This window comes from Thermobia domestica, chromosome 8, assembly GCF_964235325.1.
Source record: "Thermobia domestica chromosome 8, izTheDome1.hap1.1, whole genome shotgun sequence".
NCBI classification, from domain to species: Eukaryota; Metazoa; Arthropoda; class Insecta; order Zygentoma; family Lepismatidae; genus Thermobia; species Thermobia domestica.
The window spans coordinates 28,899,621-28,918,211 of NC_137461.1; the positions used below are offsets into that span (position 1 = coordinate 28,899,621).

The 18,591-nt window shown below is 38.7% G+C and overlaps 1 pseudogene; it reads right to left on the bottom strand.

The window, feature by feature from the left end:
• Nucleotides 1-13,506: 13,506 nt before the first annotated feature.
• Nucleotides 13,507-15,466, bottom strand: LOC145692814 (tubulin beta chain pseudogene; annotated as a pseudogene).
• Nucleotides 15,467-18,591: the final 3,125 nt, after the last annotated feature.

Genomic DNA, 18,591 nt, shown 5'->3' on the forward strand with positions numbered 1-18,591 from the left:
CAAAATTAATTATAAGTAATTATTAAATATTTAATGATTTTCAATTTCTAACAGTAGACTATTAGAACATTAGGTCATTTTCTTTATTTCACTTTCAGTGATATATATTGCAAGGATCCCCACATCACAACAGAGGCACGTGTCAGCTCAACACGTGCTAATGATTATAATCAACCTAGCAGACAACAAGCCGACACGGAAGACACCGAGGAACACCGAAAGCAGACGGACCTCACGGAAGGATCCGAGGAGGACAAATAAAAGGAGGACCACCGAGGGACCCAGCTTCAGTCGTCCAACTGATCAAATCATCTACACCGTCCTGAGGTCGCAGTGGACTGGGGGTACACCTGTCCTTTCCGAGGTCGCACTGGACTAGGGGTCCTTTCTACAACCAAGCCTTGCGAAGCTGCCTTGAGCTGAGAGAGGTATTCTTCCAGACTCACCGAACCGGCAGGTGCCTTGGAGACTGCCTTGAGAGAAGGGACATCGTGCGAAACACCTATTCTGCTCTACTTGGACATTAATGAGAAAACAGTATTGTACTCTTTGTAAGCAAAGACGTTTTGTATTTATCAAATTTTATAATAAATTGGTGAAGGTGATAAAATCTCGGTCCATTATTGACTCTACCAAAATCAATCATTACAATATGCAAGGAAACCGAATATTCGCTCAGCCGCGTTACTGTCAGCCGGTGCCTCGAGCATTCAAAACTGGCGATTATTTTTTCAAATTTGGGATTCTTTGTTTCTTAATTCGGAAGGAAAAACAGGAAAAAAGGGGGACGCAAACCAAACCAAACCAAAACAGTCCTTGCCGTTCTATGCCAGTGATAAACAAACAGCAATACAGTTAATGGTACGTACCTTCAGGTTTCTATCAGCCATTTGCCAGCGTTTCTACAGCTGCACAATACCCCAGGTGATACAACTCGGCGTTCATGAGTGCGTTCCCGAGATCTCCTTCATTTGCGAAGGTTCTCACACAGAGGTGGTTGTCGAGGAAATGAAAAATGTGGCAATCTGTTGGCGCAAGGTTCGGTGAATATGGTGTATGACACAGTGTCTCGCAGCAAAGTGCTGAAGTGTCTCCCGGGTCCTTTTTGAGAAATGTCGCTTGGCATTGTCGTGCAGGAACAGCACACCCTTGCGACTCACCAATCGGCTCCTTCTATCGTAATACACGGTGCACCTTTCCAACCGCTAAGAGTAGAAGTTAACAGTGATGATCTGCCGACAATTTCAATATACAGAGAGCAGAGGTGGTCTTGAGGTGTAAGAAGCAGGGATGTGGCTTCGGAGTGTCATAGGGGACCCACTTTTCGTCACAAGTGAGCAAGCGATCAAAGATAGGTGTGTTCAGGTGCCGAGTGAGCAAGGACAAACAAGCTGTCACTGGTTCTTGCATGTTGGCTGCCGACCATGTGTGAGGTACCGACTTGCTTAACTTGTATGACTTCCCTATCCCATGCAGGTTCAGTCTGACTGTTTCAGTGTTAACGTGCAACCTTTCTACAAGTTTATCACACGTTAGACCACTGCAGTGCCTTCTTCGATGGCTATTTTCAGGACCTCATCATACCACGCATGTAGTCGTAAACTGTGAAGTTCATCCGAAAGGTTCATATCTCCCGAACGGAATTTCTGGAACAAATACCTTGCGGTGCGTTCGTTCAAGACATTCTCCTCAAACACCTACCGTATATGCAGCCACTTGATGCGGAAGCTGACAGGCTCACTTTAAAGTCATACTGCAAACACACGCGAACAAGCTGCTTCCATACCTTCATATCTCTTCGATAGTGGACGAGCTATGACTGTTGTACGTGCGCAATATATGCCTATATTACTGAAAGTCGATGGTGAGACTAACTCCAATTGCTTGGCAGGCAGCTGCGTTCTTTCATTTCCTCTCTATGAGCGCATGATTAATAGGACATCAAAAATGGCAAGAACTTTTATGGTTACCTTGTATAAAATATATATTATAAAATCCATGTGACTTCCTTCAAGGGCCGTCACTGGACCTTATAGCACTAACGTACTCCTGATTGTCATGATATGAGTGAGTGCAAAAATTGTACAGTATCTTTACCCACTTCTCCACCTCAATAGAATTTAATCAGAAATGTAAAACAAACTTTTCAATATCTCTAGTGCTCCTATGCAGTGCTTAAAGTGAGCCGGTATGAGCCGGTTATGCATCCGCAAGTTCGAAAATCGGCCGGTATGGCATACCGGTAAAAATCACATTTAAGTTGTAATTTACGTGCAGAAAAGAAAAGATTTTACAGATAGAAATGAGTACGACGTTAGCATCGAGTCTACAACTTTGTTTGTACTACAACTTTGTTTGTACTATCAAATACTTCGTTCTGCTGCTTCGAAAGAAGTAACAGTTCCCTATCACCCTATTCAATGGCAGAATTTGTGCTCTTGATTTTTTCAACATTTGGGCGAGCAATCCACTCCCCCTCAAAAAATTTTAACTACCGAACCACCTGCCTAAAATGTTTAACCTGGATCCTCCTCTGTCATTGACAGGACTCTTTAAATTCAAAAGGATTATTTTAACATTATCTGGACTTCTGTGTTTACAATTACCAGGTTGTCCCAAAAGCTCTGCATCATACATGAAGGAAAAAGAAACAATATCAGAAACAAAGACAAACTTTTACTTAGAAAAATACAGGCCACCGTGTTCGATGACCTTCACCCATGTTTGGGACAACAGTTCAATCTGATGGCGATACCAGTTGGAAGGTTTAGAATGGAAAAACTCGCGACAGGCAGCATACGCTTCATCATATGAATTGAATAGCCCATCACACACGAAATATGAGAGAGAGAGAAAGAAAGAAAAGCGAAACAAATAATAATCTGAGGGTGCAACATCTGGACTATAGACAGGATGAGGTAACAACTCAAACACATCAAGTTCAGCCAGGGTGTTGGCCACATTTAGAGACCGATGACTCAGAGCATTGTCAATTTGCAGCAATAAGCTCTTCCTCCTGTTAATGCCGGATATTTTTCGTTCAGAATGGCATACACTCGGCGTAATTGTTCAGAATACAGTTCACCCGTTACAGCACGACCCTCTGGAACAAACTCAAAATGAATTATCCCGTCAGTACACCACCAAACTCACAGCGTGAGTTTTTTTCCCATATCTGTCTTGTTTCACATTGTCCAAGGGTTCCTGTCCTCTTTTCGCCCACTGTTTACGTGTGTGAGGGTTTTCCAAAAACACCCACTCCTGTCACAATTCTATACCAGAAACGAAGATCACGCGGATTTTTTTAAAACAAATTCTAGCAAATTGCCACTCCGAGCTGGGCCTGCTCCTGTGTCAGCTCATGAGGACTTAGTCAGGGCAGTTTATTGACGTAATGCATGGCATGCAATCGACGTTTCCTGTCGATTTGGATGTCCAAACTACTCTTTCTAACACACACGTACTCGATTGTGGTTCAGCACTCACAGCATCTTGCAGAGGGCCGTTAATATCCATCGGAGATCTACCCTTACGGGGCTTGTCCGCGAGGTTTAAATCACCCGAAGTAAATTTTGTGAACCAACGGGTAGCTGTCGGTCGATCCAGTATTCCTTTGTTCTGCTCTGTTCTGCTGTCAATGTTATAAACGACAAAGAGCGCCATACAAAAAGCACTGCATTTCCTTGTCTGTCCGATTTGCGTGATTTTTGGATATGTTTTAGCTGAGGATCCCAGGTCAATTGTTTACATGGAGCCAACTCCCTATGACCAACCTTGTGACCTCCAGAGGTCACCAAAAGTCACATCGTTACGTGGGCTATCCTGATTTGTCGTAGCCCAGAATAACTTTTTTTGTATGCCAAGTTTGAACCAATTCTACCAACACCCGTTGTGTGACCTTTGGTGATCTCTGGAGGGCACAGGGTTGATCATAGGGAGTTGACCCTATATAAACAATTTTCTGGGAGATTCTCAGCTACAACATATTCAAAAAAACATCCAAATAGAACAGACGAGGAAATGCAATGCTTTTTGTACGGTCTCCTTTCCTTCGCTACAGCTTTTGCAGTTAGTCCTTTTTTCCATAAAAATCGTAGCACAGCTCGAGTTAAAATTTAGTCCTCATGTTGCCTGCCCATTTGGGTTTACAGGAACACTCGCTACACACGCAGTACTTGCCTTCACTTGATCCCACGAACCTATCCTCTATGCCTGCCAACAGTTTTCACTGGTGGCGCCAACTATCTTTCCAAAGTTTTACTTCATGCAGGTCAGTGTGCTGATGGTGCAGGATTTCCGGGACAGTCTGGTTAGAGGTCTGCAAGGACTCGGACAGTGAATTTTTAAATATACAACCATATTTCTCGGGCCTAACTTTGCAAATATGCTGTACAACGACATATATTGCACCATTCTTTCTGGAGAACTTTCAAAGCACAACTGGAAAGTTAAACCTCTAATTGATCTAAATAAAAATACAATTTTGCGTTAATTATTAATTTTCTGTAATTCGGGCTTATTTCGGGCTCATTTGATTATTACACAAGCTCTGGCCTACATGCTAAAACATATTTTGGACTCGGGTCGGGCCTCACATTGTAAAATCACAGACCGGGCCCGGGCTAAAACTTCAGGCCCGTGCAGATCTCTAAGTCTGGTATAAGAAAATTAGTGTTGACCACGATACAAAACGAGACCAGAAGAAGCTTTTGAAAATGGAAATAAAATTGAAAAAAATCATTAAATATTCGTGGATTACAATACAGTGCAATATGGAATGAAACGGAAAACAATATTCATTGAATACTAGGCTGATGATAATGGGGAGTAAAAAATTTACATATTAGTCCTCACTCACTCACTCATTCTCTTTCTATAGATTTTCACGTCAAAAACGGTGCAAAAATGTCAGGAGTAGAGATACTTTTTAGGGTTCTGTCAAAATTACTGCTCTAAGTGGTCATATTTGTTCCATACCGTCACCTCATCTGATGTCACTTTAAGCACTGCTCCTATGTGAATATATTCTAGTAGCTACGAAAAAGAAACATATGTGGCTTTACTCAGATACAAAGACGTAGACGTTCTACGAACTCTTTTTTAAAATATTTTTTTAAAAAAGAAACTTATTTAAAAGTATTTTCAATTTTTCGTTGACTCACTCTTATATATTGATCGCATGTTTTGAATGTCTGTATGCGACACGTCAACACAATTCTAGCACGTATCATTCATTCACTTGTGACGTTTCCCCTGCAAAGTAGAAGAGCAAGTTGTATGTCAAGTGAAGGAAATGAACCAACGGAACGTCAATCAGGGGGGAAAAAAGAGGAAGAGAGAGCTTTGTGTTTTCCACGTGTCAGTGTTCTATGTGCGTGTGTGTGTATGACAGTTCCTATTTATTTAATGTTTTCCACATCAATTCATCAATTTTTCCTTTGTTTTATAGTTTGTGCTTTGCTGAACACGACTATTGGAAGGAACATGGTTTTCGACATCGTTCACGGAATATTCGAATTGTTTCTAGTTGTTTTTTTTTTTAATCTTTGTTTGTTTTACAAAGGAAAAATTCATCCAACTACCCACTGTGGTGCACTGATCTGACCAATATGAACTTAAAACTGATATATTCGTAGTCAGGGCACAGATATTGTATTTAGGAACAACATGTTGCCAATTGTCCACCTCATGCCTTCGCTCTGGAAAGAGTCAATATTTCATCCATGGACTGTAGATAGATAGCAGTTTCTTTTAATCAGAATTGAAAGAATATAAACAATTTGTCATTTAAAATACAATTTCACAAATGCACCCGCGGTGGCTCAGCGGTAGAGCGCTCACAAGAACGCCGATTTCTCTGTAATTGGGGGGGGGGGCGTAATTCAGATGTGTGTTTGATAGCAGACAAGAGTCTGGGAAGGCATATATGAGGATTTTAAGATAAATTGAATTCAAATTATGTAAAATATTGTTTCACATAAATACACATAACAATAAAAATACATATTCATTAAAATACATTGGGCCTACATGAGCATTGGGGGCCCGGATCCCCACGTCCTCAGGATTGGTGCCCTTGACTTACATATGGTCCGAAGGATTCCTTGGTTCAATTTCAACTCTCACCAAGTTGAATTTGTGGTGGACAAGCCCCTATGAGTGCTGCGTGGGGTTTCTTGGGGTTCACCTACTTCCTGCCAATTTGGAGCTAGTTTATGGCTAAGCGATTAGCGTACGCGCCTTTGACGCGGGGGATCGGGTTCGATCCCGGCGGAGATAATGTGGTTCGGGTTCCACGTTAATCAGTAAGTCCACATCTCAAATAGCGTCGCTGCTAAAAGGGACGTTAAACTCAAAATCAACTCAATTCCTGCCACTTTGTTCACTATCATCATCAATATCTTCCTTACCTTCGGAGATTAATTGTGGGACGTTAAACTTTAAACAAAACTCAATAGAAAGGCCCTACCAGAGACCGGACATCCCCACCTCCCGAAACCCCGACTTTTCTGTAAATTTAGTCTAATTTTGGTGGTGGTCTTGCAAATTTTAATACATTTTATCCTCATATTGGATTTGAACCTCCCAAAACCTTTGGCCTCCTCCTAAAATAAATTCCTGCCTACGTTGTTGCACCCTACACATTAAACAGTGTTCGCCAAACTTATAAAGCTTCTGACCCCACGTCCCGCTCTTAAACCCTACTGTGAGCTACCAACCAAAAGAACTACCAACTTGATGAGTACTTGGTAGAGGTAATTGGTGAGTACTTCAAATTATATGCCGGTAGCCAAAGTGTTGCATGAGTACCTTAGGATTCTAAAACTTGGATTTTTGGATAGTTCCTAGGTGAAGTCTTGACCCGACTACGGTAGGTCCCATAGTTTTGGAGCTATGGATCTTTAAATTTCATTTTTTTTTTCGAAAGGAAGCATTTGTGCACCCACGTTGGTCCATACTTCTTGTCTTATCTTGATGTCAGGAATCACCTCCCAAACCTTGTTGGTGTTGTTTTGAAATACACTGTATATGATTATTGCCTTATAAATACATTGTTAGTAAATTTGAAATCAAACTAGCAAATGTCTAATACACATACGAAACGCATAAAGTTCACAACACCACGCATATACAATCAACTGTGAAATAAAGCTGAGAGTGGTAGTTGAGCGGAACGACCCCTGTCGTTAGCGTCAGCTCAGAGGAGGAATCAAGGTTAGCCAACCGGAGCGTGATCTTCCAAAATAGTCCCGACGAGCCATTAGAAGCTCGCAATCGACGGCTTGGCGATCATTCCATTAGACTGTTGGAGGCAGGAAGTGAATTAGTTCTAGAGAGAGTTATCCAAAATTCTCGACATTTGCTAATAGATTACAGGTAGTGTGTGCGGTACTGTAAGAATTATATGTGTCACTGTTAGAAGTATGTGCATCAGTGTTAGAAGTATGTGTATCATTGTTAGAAGTATGTGTGTCGGTATTAGAAGTATGTGTGTCGGTGTTAGAAGTATGTGTATCAGTGTTAGAAGTATGTGTATCGGTGTTGGAAGTATGTGTATCAGTGTTAGAAGTATGTGTCGATGTTAGAAGTATGTGTGTCGGTGTTAGAAGTATGTGTATCATTGTTAGAAGTATGCATGTCGGTGTTAAAAGTATGTGTATCAGTGTTAGAAGTATGTGTATCGGTGTTAGAAGTATGTGTATCATTGTTAGAATTGTGTATTATTGTTAAAATTATGTGTGTCGCTGTTAGAAGTATGTGTATCAGTGATAGAAGTATGCGTATCATTATTAGAAGTATGTGTGTCGGCATTAAAAGTGTGTGTATCAGTGTTGCAAGTATGCACATAACTGTTAGAATTAATCTCTACACATTCGTGCAATTTCTACAGCTTCAAACCATGGTATACCTTATATACACGAAGGAAGTGCAAGACAACATCGCTAAACTTTAAGACTATATCCAACAGCTCTTAAATGAACCTACACATAGGATCATCACCTGGATTTCACCGGTCCTAGCTTTGAACCCTTTTCCTAAGGGTGTGGTGTTCTTACGAACATCCTACGCACTACTGCCAAGAAGATCCTACTTGCTGAACTTCATCTTCTGCGCAACACCACTGGTAGTGTCTTCGTTTCCCATAAATCCTAAAAAGAAAAAGCTCGTACAGGTCTTTCCAAAATCTTTCGCACTTGTCTATTTTCAGTTCTACCAATCACAAAGGAGAAACACCTTGAATTTGAATTTGACTTCATCTTGTCGAGTTGCTGGACTTGAGTTCCAGGCTCGGTAGAAGTCCTTGACTCACTTATGAAGGGGAACCATATGAGTGTCGAGCATTTGGTAAAGCGTGCAAATTGTGATTATCAGCAAACTGTGTAATTTCTGGTTAAACAGGAATTGATGAATAGAAACTTCTGTAATAGCTGTGGTTAAGTTCCCTGGGGTTGGCGGTAAACTGCTTGTCTGGTATAGATGTTGATAGCATGTTCCTATTTGTTGATTCCATAGCCAATCAGTACTAGCCATGTGGAGATCTGGTTGAGGTGTCATCCATCCGAAAGTGATCCTGAGAAGATACTGCTTGACTTTTTATGGAAAAAGTTCAGCCAACATTGTCGATAAAAATAATGAACTTGGTAAGAAGTTATGGGCTGCTTTCAGGTTCTGAACGTGAGTGCGAAGCGTTGGCAGCAATCTTGAAATATTAAATTTCTTCAGAAGTTGTAAAGAAATTCCTTGAGCGGAATTAAGGCTCTTTCAAGGGTGAAGTTTCACCAGATTGCTAATTGCGTTATTAATATAAGTGGTCCTCTCTTTCCTCCCGGTGGAGTTGGATGTCACCCTTGCTGTTCAAATACTTGGCTGATGTTGTTCAGTCTTGTTTGGAACACTCGTAATTCCAGTGGGCGCCAGCGCATTTAACACAGTGGGGCTGTGCTTGATGTGTAGCCTCTGCGTTTGAGAGGTTCAACACGAGCTTTCATGTGTAGAAGGAGGTCTTCTTTAAAGATGTCCGCGGTTTATAAAAAAATAAGGGAAGAGGTATCTTCCTTTCTCCTATATTTCGGTTGAGAGTCGACATGTGCAAGATGCAATACTAGCTTTTGTAGTGACCACTTAGAACACGTAGGTACCGTCGCTCACGAGACAAGAAGTACATTATTAAATTCGAAATGAGACGAGAAAAATTAGTTCTCGTCTCGTTTACTATACTAGACGAGAAATTTTATGAGTTGAGTGGACAACACTACCTACCCAATTCTTATTTCTCAAACTCTGTTCTATCCAGTGTTGCCACAGTCCTAGCTCTGGAATGGGCTGAAAAATAGTACCAAATTGAAACAAAAAAGGGCTGAATTCTTTGTTTTACCATACACCAGTGTAATAAAAGGCTCTATAACACGAAAGTAAAAGAGGTAAAGTTCTAGAATATCCCTCCCTCTCCAAGAGTCCAAATCAAGAAAGTGCTCTTTTTAAAAAATTACTTTTTAAAAACATCCAAATAGGATGAAGCGAACAACTGTAGAAGTAGATGAAATTTCACTTGCACGATGATCTTCTTCAGAATATTCAACATTTGATTCAACGTGTGTGTTCTTCTTCATTTGTTTTAAGATTTCCAACTAAAAATTTCCACTACATTGCTTCTTTCTCTTCTCCATGCGCGGCGTGGATGCATACATCCAGCGTTATTTCCTTTCCGGTATAGTTCGAATCACTGTTGCCACACTTGGTACAATTGTACCAAATTCAGTCCTTTTTGTCATTTAACGGCCCGTTGGTACCACGCTAGCATTTTTAGCCTCTTTTGTGAAAAAGTTGATACAATTCTATCCAGTTCAGCACCATTTAACAAATACGTGTCACATTTTCAAAAATGTCAGTAAGACTTTTCCTACATCTCTATTGTGATGTCTTTCATTGAAGGTTCTAGGACCCTGGAACGGTTTTACATTTTTTTTTTTAACAAATGTCAGTTTACTTACCTTATATTCTTCATACATTCTATTATTCTCCTTCGGTCGTGAAATAAGAGAGAACAAGTGCAATAATTTATATTTTAATATTTTATTATAATGTACTGTTTACACACGAACTCGATGAGTAATTTGTTCCTACTTTTATGTATTTTTTCATATATGGCCATAACACGATTTTGGTGTTTTGGTCACTTTGAAATAGAGAGGCGCGTTTGGTTTCCTTACAATACTTACTGAAGATGATCATTGTTTTCCCCTTTAATTTGCGGTCTCTGTTATACTTTCTACGTGCGGGAAAAGTTTCATCTACTTCCACGGGTGTTCGGGATCCTCTTGGATATTTTGAAAAAAGTTATTTTTGAAAAGAACACTTTTTTTTTTATTATTTGAACCCTTGGAAGAGGGGGCGAGTGTTCTATAACTTTCTCTCTTTTAGTTTCGTGTTATATAGCCATGTCCTACACTGGTATAGGATTATGAATTCAGCCCTTTTTCTTTCAATTTGGTACTATTTTTCAGCCCACTGCAGAACTTGGTCTGTGGCAACACTGGTTCGAATTACGAATTTTCCACACAAACTTCGTAGCGTCATTTGGTGCAATGTCACAGAATGAATGTTCAACAGCATTTTTTAAGAGTCAACGTGCAGTATGAGTAACATGAGGTGTAGGAAAAGTCTTACTGTCACTTACTGTTACTGAAAATGTAACAAGTATTTGTTAAATGGTGCTAAATTGTGTAGAATTCTACCAAGTTTTTCACAAAAGCGGCTGAAAATGTCAGCGTGGTACCAACGGGCCAATGTATGACAAGAAGGGCTGATTTTGGTACAATTGTACCAAGTGTGGCAACACTTGTTCTATCGTTACTTGATTCATAGTATAAATATTATAAATTGATGAAGTGATTGTTTGAACACAATGAAGTGCATTTATCAACGTTTTTCGATATATGTAAGTCATTCCTCAATGTACTCCAATGATCAATAATGGTTCAAATGTTCTTGTGTCACACCGTTTCTGGACCTCTCGTGGCGCGGAAGAGTTATGTTCACTTGCAGAGGGCATTAAGAAAAAAAGAGGGGATAAATTTTGTACATAAATTTACAAAACGAGACGAGCATTTCGAGAATCGAGACGAGACGAGGATTCTACAAAATTTACGAGATGCAACTTCTTGTCTCGTTTCTTGGACAATGCTACACACTAGTGTGTGCTTTTCACACTTGCCGACAGAAGTGTACCAAGCATATGTTATCAAGAAACAACGGCGCTGTCCCAGTTTACGTAAACACAGATTTGTAAAATTTACGGAAGAATAGTATAATTTTAAGAAGACCAGTGCATAAGTACTCAAACTATATCAGGATATTCCCTCTCACATATATAATGAGGTAGAAATACGAAATCAAGTTTGCATTTTAACATGTAACACTCCATAAGAAAGCTATGATGAACTGAAGTACTATGCGAAGACCGTGTACAAAGTGATCATGTGTAGCTAAAAAAGTGTCGCAAAGCTGTGCTACAAGTAAAGCATGTGTTGTTACGCTATATGAAATGTTTTTTCACCATTCTCACTTATGCGAATACCCACCGTCGCTGACATGCATACTCCCAATGCGACGGAGCCATTCACGTTCAGGTCCCCTGCTGCACTCCTCCGCTGACTCAGTTAGAAGCAGGGTGCGCGGTGGCTCAGTGGTTGAGCGTTCACCTCCGGTGCTTGGGATCCCTGGTTCGATCCCAGCTCGCGCCGTGTGGACTTTGTGGTGGACAGACACCGTGCTCGTGGGTTTTCTCGGGGTTCTCCCGTTTCATCCCACTTTCTTCATTCCACAATTTCATCCATTTCTCATAATCACCGTCTCCTTTAGCCTGACCGGTATAACCGTGGGACATAAAACTAAAGATTTCATTTCATTTTTCAGTTACAAGCAGTTGTACTTTTTAATGATTACCTAGTACAAATTGGATCGTGCTTTTCACGTTATCGGTTTTTATTCCATATGTCCACATGCTGTATTTATACTCATAACGGGTAAACATCCTCCCAGTAATGCAGCTCCTCCCTTAAGAAACACTTTCTAAGGTAGTATGAGTGAAATTCCTTATGAAAGAAGTGAATATATCATGAACGTAAGTATGTATACCTAAACTGGGACAGCACACGAACAACAACGCCCCTGACATAAAATATTCTAAACCAGTACTAGTTTCTGATATCCATGAAGACGAATTGCATCATGGATCTTATTCCGTACTAGAATGCCCAAAAATTGCGAAGCGAGAACATGGAAAAGTCAATTATAACTGTTTTGTCGTTTATCGCAAACTAAAGGCGGATTTTCATGCCCGCGTTAGAACGGAAGCATCACATGTAGCGTATTCATCGTAAATTATTTTCGTTTTCATACATCCGTGCGTGTATTGCGCCAAATTACTACTCGCTAGCTAATGCGCATGCGTAAAATAGAAAGTTTGCGACTTTAGTTTGTGATAATGGATTCCCGAAGGAGAGCTATCGTTTTAGCTGGAATATATTTCAAAACGCCGCCGTCAGAAGTATGTTAGGAAAATGTGGTGGGTTCACCCCATTTTCCAGCTTCGACGAGAACACGGAATATACAGGAACCTTTTCTTTGAATTAAAATCCGATCCGGATAAATTTTATAAAACAAATAAAAATATTCATAAATCATACTAAAGCATGTTTCAAATTACATTGCTTTTATTTTATATAGGGATTGATAATTTGTACATACCAGTTATTGTATGAACTATCTATTGTTCCCGGTAATACAACTAATTAATTACACAAATATAAAAGTACTAACCATCGATTCCAATATTTTCAGCAATTTGATGGCATGTTTTTGTCCTTAATACTGAATCCTTGTATTTCGGATACTTAAGGTTGTCCAAATTTTGTTTTCTCTTACTTGTTCTACGAGCAGTTCTTCAAACGTTGTTCTTACCTCCGCCATATTAGTCAGTGAATACAATAGTGTACGCGCGCTACTTCCGTCAGAATTGAACAAATTTCTACTCTGACGCGAGTGTAGCGCGCCATCTCCGATGCATGATTTCATTGGCTGTTTAGCACAATCGCTCGCAACTCACGGAGGTAAAGGACACATGAAAATCCGCCTTAAAACGCAGATTCTATGTTGCGCAAACGGAAACCGTAATTGAAAAAGGCCCGTGTTATGTAAAGCGAATCCCTAAGCGCCTACTCCAAAGAAATAAGTGAAGCACTGTGGAACAATCGGTTTTAACTCTATCTTCATCAAATCTTTTACTCCAGCACATTTCGTATCAATCGGAACAATTTGAGCACAACTTCCTTTCATATACAACATAGTTCGTTGTAAAAATACTCAAAGTCGTAGCGAAGCATGTTATTTGTTGTATTGGTACCAGAAATGTATTATATTTTAGAAGGTTAGAAGTAAGCTAATACTAAAATACGACACTAACAACAATACTTAACATACAGGAATTGAATGTAAAATTCATACTTTTAGGTAATTCCATAAAACATCTTTATTATCAAAAAGTTGTGATAATAATTTTTAATAATGGAAATAATCTCTTCATAATGAACTTATCAACCACACACTCCTGATATATTCATGTAAAAATTCCGAAGAAAACAATCATTAATATTCGTATAAATTGATTATCTCACGTCAGTCAAAAGTAATTCATACTTTGTATACCCTAAAGAGAACTTTCAATATAATTGATATATATTTCCCAAATTATATGGATTGTGGAGGTTAAAACCACACTGACTCAAACAAATACAGAATTGTTTCAATCAAGGCCTTGGAAGAGATTATAAACTTACCAAACCTCTCTCTCTAGACACAACATACCACCTACAGATATGATTTTTAATTTAAACACAATAGGCTTCGAAATTATTTCTTCATTAGAAAATGAATTAACTAAAATATAAGGAGTGCTCCTTATATGTTATGCATTCCATACTTCTCTTAGTTCTACTATTATATTTAACCTTCTTCTTCCTCTTCAGCTTCTCCTTCCTCTTCTAACGTCATCTCCTGCTTCTGCAAGATTTCTGATACCAAGTCGTTTAAGTCCTGATCTGCTTCTGTGAACTCCATCTCATCCATCCCTTCTCCTGTGTACCAATGTAGAAACGCTTTCCTCCTAAACATTGCCCTGAACTGCTCCTCCACTCGCTTGAAACAGTCAACAATCGCTGTGTTGTTGGCTATCAAAGTACCTGCAATCTTCAAACCTCGTGGTGGAATATCGCAAATAGCTGTTTTCATATTATTTGGTATCCATTCGACGAAATAACTGCTATTCTTTGTTTTGATATTCAACATCTGTTCGTCCACTTCCTTAGTGGACATTCGACCTCGGAAATATATTGCTGCTGTAATATACTTTCCATGTCGAGGATCACAAGCTGCCATCATATTCTTGGCATCGAAAAGCTGTTGTACTACTTCCGGAACTGTTATAGCACGATATTGTTGGCTTCCTCGAGATGTAAGAGGGGCGAATCCTGGTATGAAGAAATGTAAACGTGGTTCTGGAACCATATTTACGGCTAATTTTCGAAGATCAGAATTCAGTTGACCTGGAAACCTTAGACAAGTTGTGACACCTGACATTGTAGCGGAAATCAAATGGTTTAAATCTCCGTAAGTCGGTGTTGTAAGTTTCAATGTTCTAAAACAGATATCGTACAATGCTTCGTTGTCAATACAAAACGAATAATCTACACCTGTGACTAATAAATGGATAGAAAGTGTAGCATTATATGGTTCTACCACAGTATCTGATACTTTCGGAGAAGGAACGATACAGAAATTACATTTTATTCTATCTGGATATTCTTCACCAAGTTTATTGAGAAGTTGTGTTCCCAATCCAGCACCTGTTCCACCACCAAGCGAATGAACCAATTGGAATCCTTGAAGACAATCACATGCCTCAGCTTCTTTTCTCAAGACATCAAGAATAGAATCAATGATTTCTAAACCCTCTGTATAATGTCCTTTAGCCCAGTTATTACCAGCTCCACTTTGTCCAAATACGAAGTTATCAGGTCGGAAAACTTGGCCGAACGGACCACTTCGAATGGAATCCATAGTTCCTGGCTCTAAATCAATTAACACAGCCCTGGGGACATATTTTCCACCCGTTGCTTCGGTAAAGTATACATTGATTCTCTCTAGTTGTAAATCAGAATCACCGTGATATGTGCCTGTTGGATCAATTCCATGTTCATCACATATAACTTCCCAAAACTTTCCTCCAACATTATTTCCACACTGACCAGCTTGAAGATGACAGATTTCCCTCATTTTGAATGAAAATTACTGTTTGTCTTAACAGTAAAAAAGTATGAATGCACTGAGCACTTTGTACGAAGATCTACAGATTACGTTGTGATTTTCGATATTAATTTAAACGTAAACGTTTCCTAGGAAACAAACTGCTCTAGAATATTCGACAATTGGCTGTGTTGCAATATTTAATCATGTAGTATTACTTGAAACAAGGGAGTAGTCATGAAAAGATGTGACATGATTTAAAATGCTGATTCCCAGTCTATGTAGATAGCATGAAATAAAAAAGCTTAAGAAAGTTGATTACTATTCTTTTAGTTTAATTTCTGAGTTGGAATAGATTGAAAATCTGTTGATGTGAAAGTTCACATCTCTTACTGTTTACTATTTGTATAAAACTTAAAGCGTGCAGGTTTACTCTAGGAACGCACTTGAATTAATTGTTGAAAAAGCATAATTTCCTTCTTATTGTCTCCTAAATGATTTGCATTGGGCGACATAAAAACAATTTACTTGGACTAGGTAAAATTCAAGGGGGCTATCAGAAGTACTTATTGAAAAATTACAATTCTTTTACGATTTCGTATAAATACGGCACCCTGATGTATGTAATAAAAATTAGTGCAAAAACTGAAACCAACCTGTGCTAGGTGGCCAGTAAAAAGCACGAATGATATCTAACCGAATTTGCACAGGGTGAAGCTGGTAGGCTTGCGCGACAGGGCGGGGGTTGCGTCCGAACGGACGAACTGCATCAGCGACGCTGGGTATAGAGGTACACGAAGGTGGTGAAAACAAGTTAATTTTGGAAATGATATGTGTTTTAATAGCACTTGTCATTGTTTCACACTAGTATCACTCCACTTGTAAACATAAAATACAGCTTTTGTATACGGTGCAGAAATGCTCCACCGGTGGGAAATAGTATCTAATATATTCACCTTTCATATACACTCACTTATTTTATACGTTGTATAGGGCTTGTACTGATTTTACACTAGTAACCCCACAATTGTAAACCTAAAATACAGCTGTAATGTTTTGTATTTAATTTTGTCGCCTGCAGAAAATTTTTCCTTGTGAACATGTCTTTTCATGCAAAGTATTGAATTTTATCTGCCAATCTTACACGATGTGAGCGCCAAAACTACATCAGGACTATGTACTACAAGTACCATATCTATATATCTATATATCTATATCTATCTATCTATCTATCTATCTATCTATCTATATATATATATATATATATATATATATATATATATATATATATATATATATATATTGTTTCAGACACTATTTGGTGACATGAGTTTTTACTATAAGAATTTCATTATTAAATAGTTATCTCATTGACCTATCCCAGTATTTCTATGATGGCAACTCAATATAGTATGATGTAACTTAAGGAGAATGTATGATCTCAATAATTAAAGCAACCAATCATAGTATGCTAAAAAGTATTCACAGCTAACGAAACTCTTAATGATAAAATAAGCATATTTTCCAATAATAAGTTTTTCATATTAAAGTTTCAGGCTCAATGATATTTAATACGTGTTGTAATCTTAGAAATAGCTTCATTTTAATCTTATACATTTTAATACAGGACGATTTAAAAAAAAAAACTCACGGATTTCATTTAGGTCTAGGATTTCCCGATTTTCATGGTGTTTCTTTCAAATGATCAAGGAAGGATGGGACATTTATGGAACTACGTCTACCGGTTTAAATTCATCCGGGGTAATATCGGCCACGTGTTAAGAAAAACAGCAAATATTCGCCAGTATATCTTACAATTGGAATGAGATGCGGTGCGGTGTGTAGATATGAGTTTTCTTCGTTAGATAGGAACCTCGCCAAGGTCAATAAGAAACAGGAAACTGGACCGTTGTATTAGGAATTGTGCTGTACAGTTCTGTGCTACTGTGTGAATATGATCAGGATATACTGAGAATAGTGTACTCTTTGGAGCAATGTGAGTTTATCGTTAATTCTTATTTAAAAAAAAAAAAAAAAAAAAAAAAACGGAATCTGTTGTTGCTACGCAAAGTGTATTTAGAAGCAAATTTGTCTCATGTTCTGTCCCAGACAGGAACACAATGTGGTCGCGGGTGAATAAATTGGAGGAAACAGGATCTCTTCTGAATGAGACAGGGAAGCATGGGACCCACAGGTAGGTGTTGTGGAAGATGTCAGTTATTGAATACTTAAGTCGTCCAAGAAATCTCTCGGTCATTTGTCGCAAGAAACGGGCTATAGCTATTCAACATGTGATTTATGGGTGTTATCACTAATACTTAATTTGTATTCTGCAATTTCGCTTCAAAAATCAAAAATCTCTTTTCAATTCTAAGATAAACTAGCCAATACTTGCTGTTTTCCTTGGAGCGTGTTCGATATTACCCCGGATGGATTTAAACCAGTAAACATAATCCCCTAAATCTCCTATCATTCCTTGATCATTTGCTACAAACAGCATGAAAACCGGACTTCAGTAAGAAATTCAAGACCTAAATGAAATCCGTGAGTTAAAAAAAAAATCACCCTATATAATTATATCATGAATCTTTAGTATTTGTAGTGTCTTATGAATTAAATTTCTGTGGAAAGAAAAGGATGATGAAAGAGACACTTTTTTTCTATCTGTTTGCAACTGCAGCGCACTCTCTATTTTGCTCCAGAATGACTTCATCACCATCTAGTAGAAATAGATGTGCAGTTTTATGAGATGTCGTAAACTTAATAAAATTCTTTTACATTGCTTTTCTTCTTGTAAATAATACTCTATTGCATTCTGTAATGTTATCTTTGGTGCATGTACCAATAATTGCATACAGATCGATAAGATACTTGCAAATTAATATACGGCATCATAAAAACAAATATCCATGCAAAAAACACGCACCAATCTATGGTAATTTGGCACTAAGAACAATAATATGGGATAGAGCGAAGCTAGTGTGTCTTCGCGCAGACCCATCTGTAAGGAGCATACACAAGCCACATTGGGTATATATATATATATACACAGGTTTTCTTAGAAACTGCAGTCACTACTTATCCAACAAGTATATATTTTTCCTCTCCCGTATTCGCCTTGCGCAACATCTGGCAGTTCTTTCAGTGATGTACACTCAAAACAAAATGTTTGGAAGGTACGGACTAAATTACGAAGAGTTTTAACACTATATTATTGTGCAACACTCAGAGGTAAAAGTGAAGGGGAACGCCGGGGAATGGCGTCCCCTCATATCCAAGAAATATGTA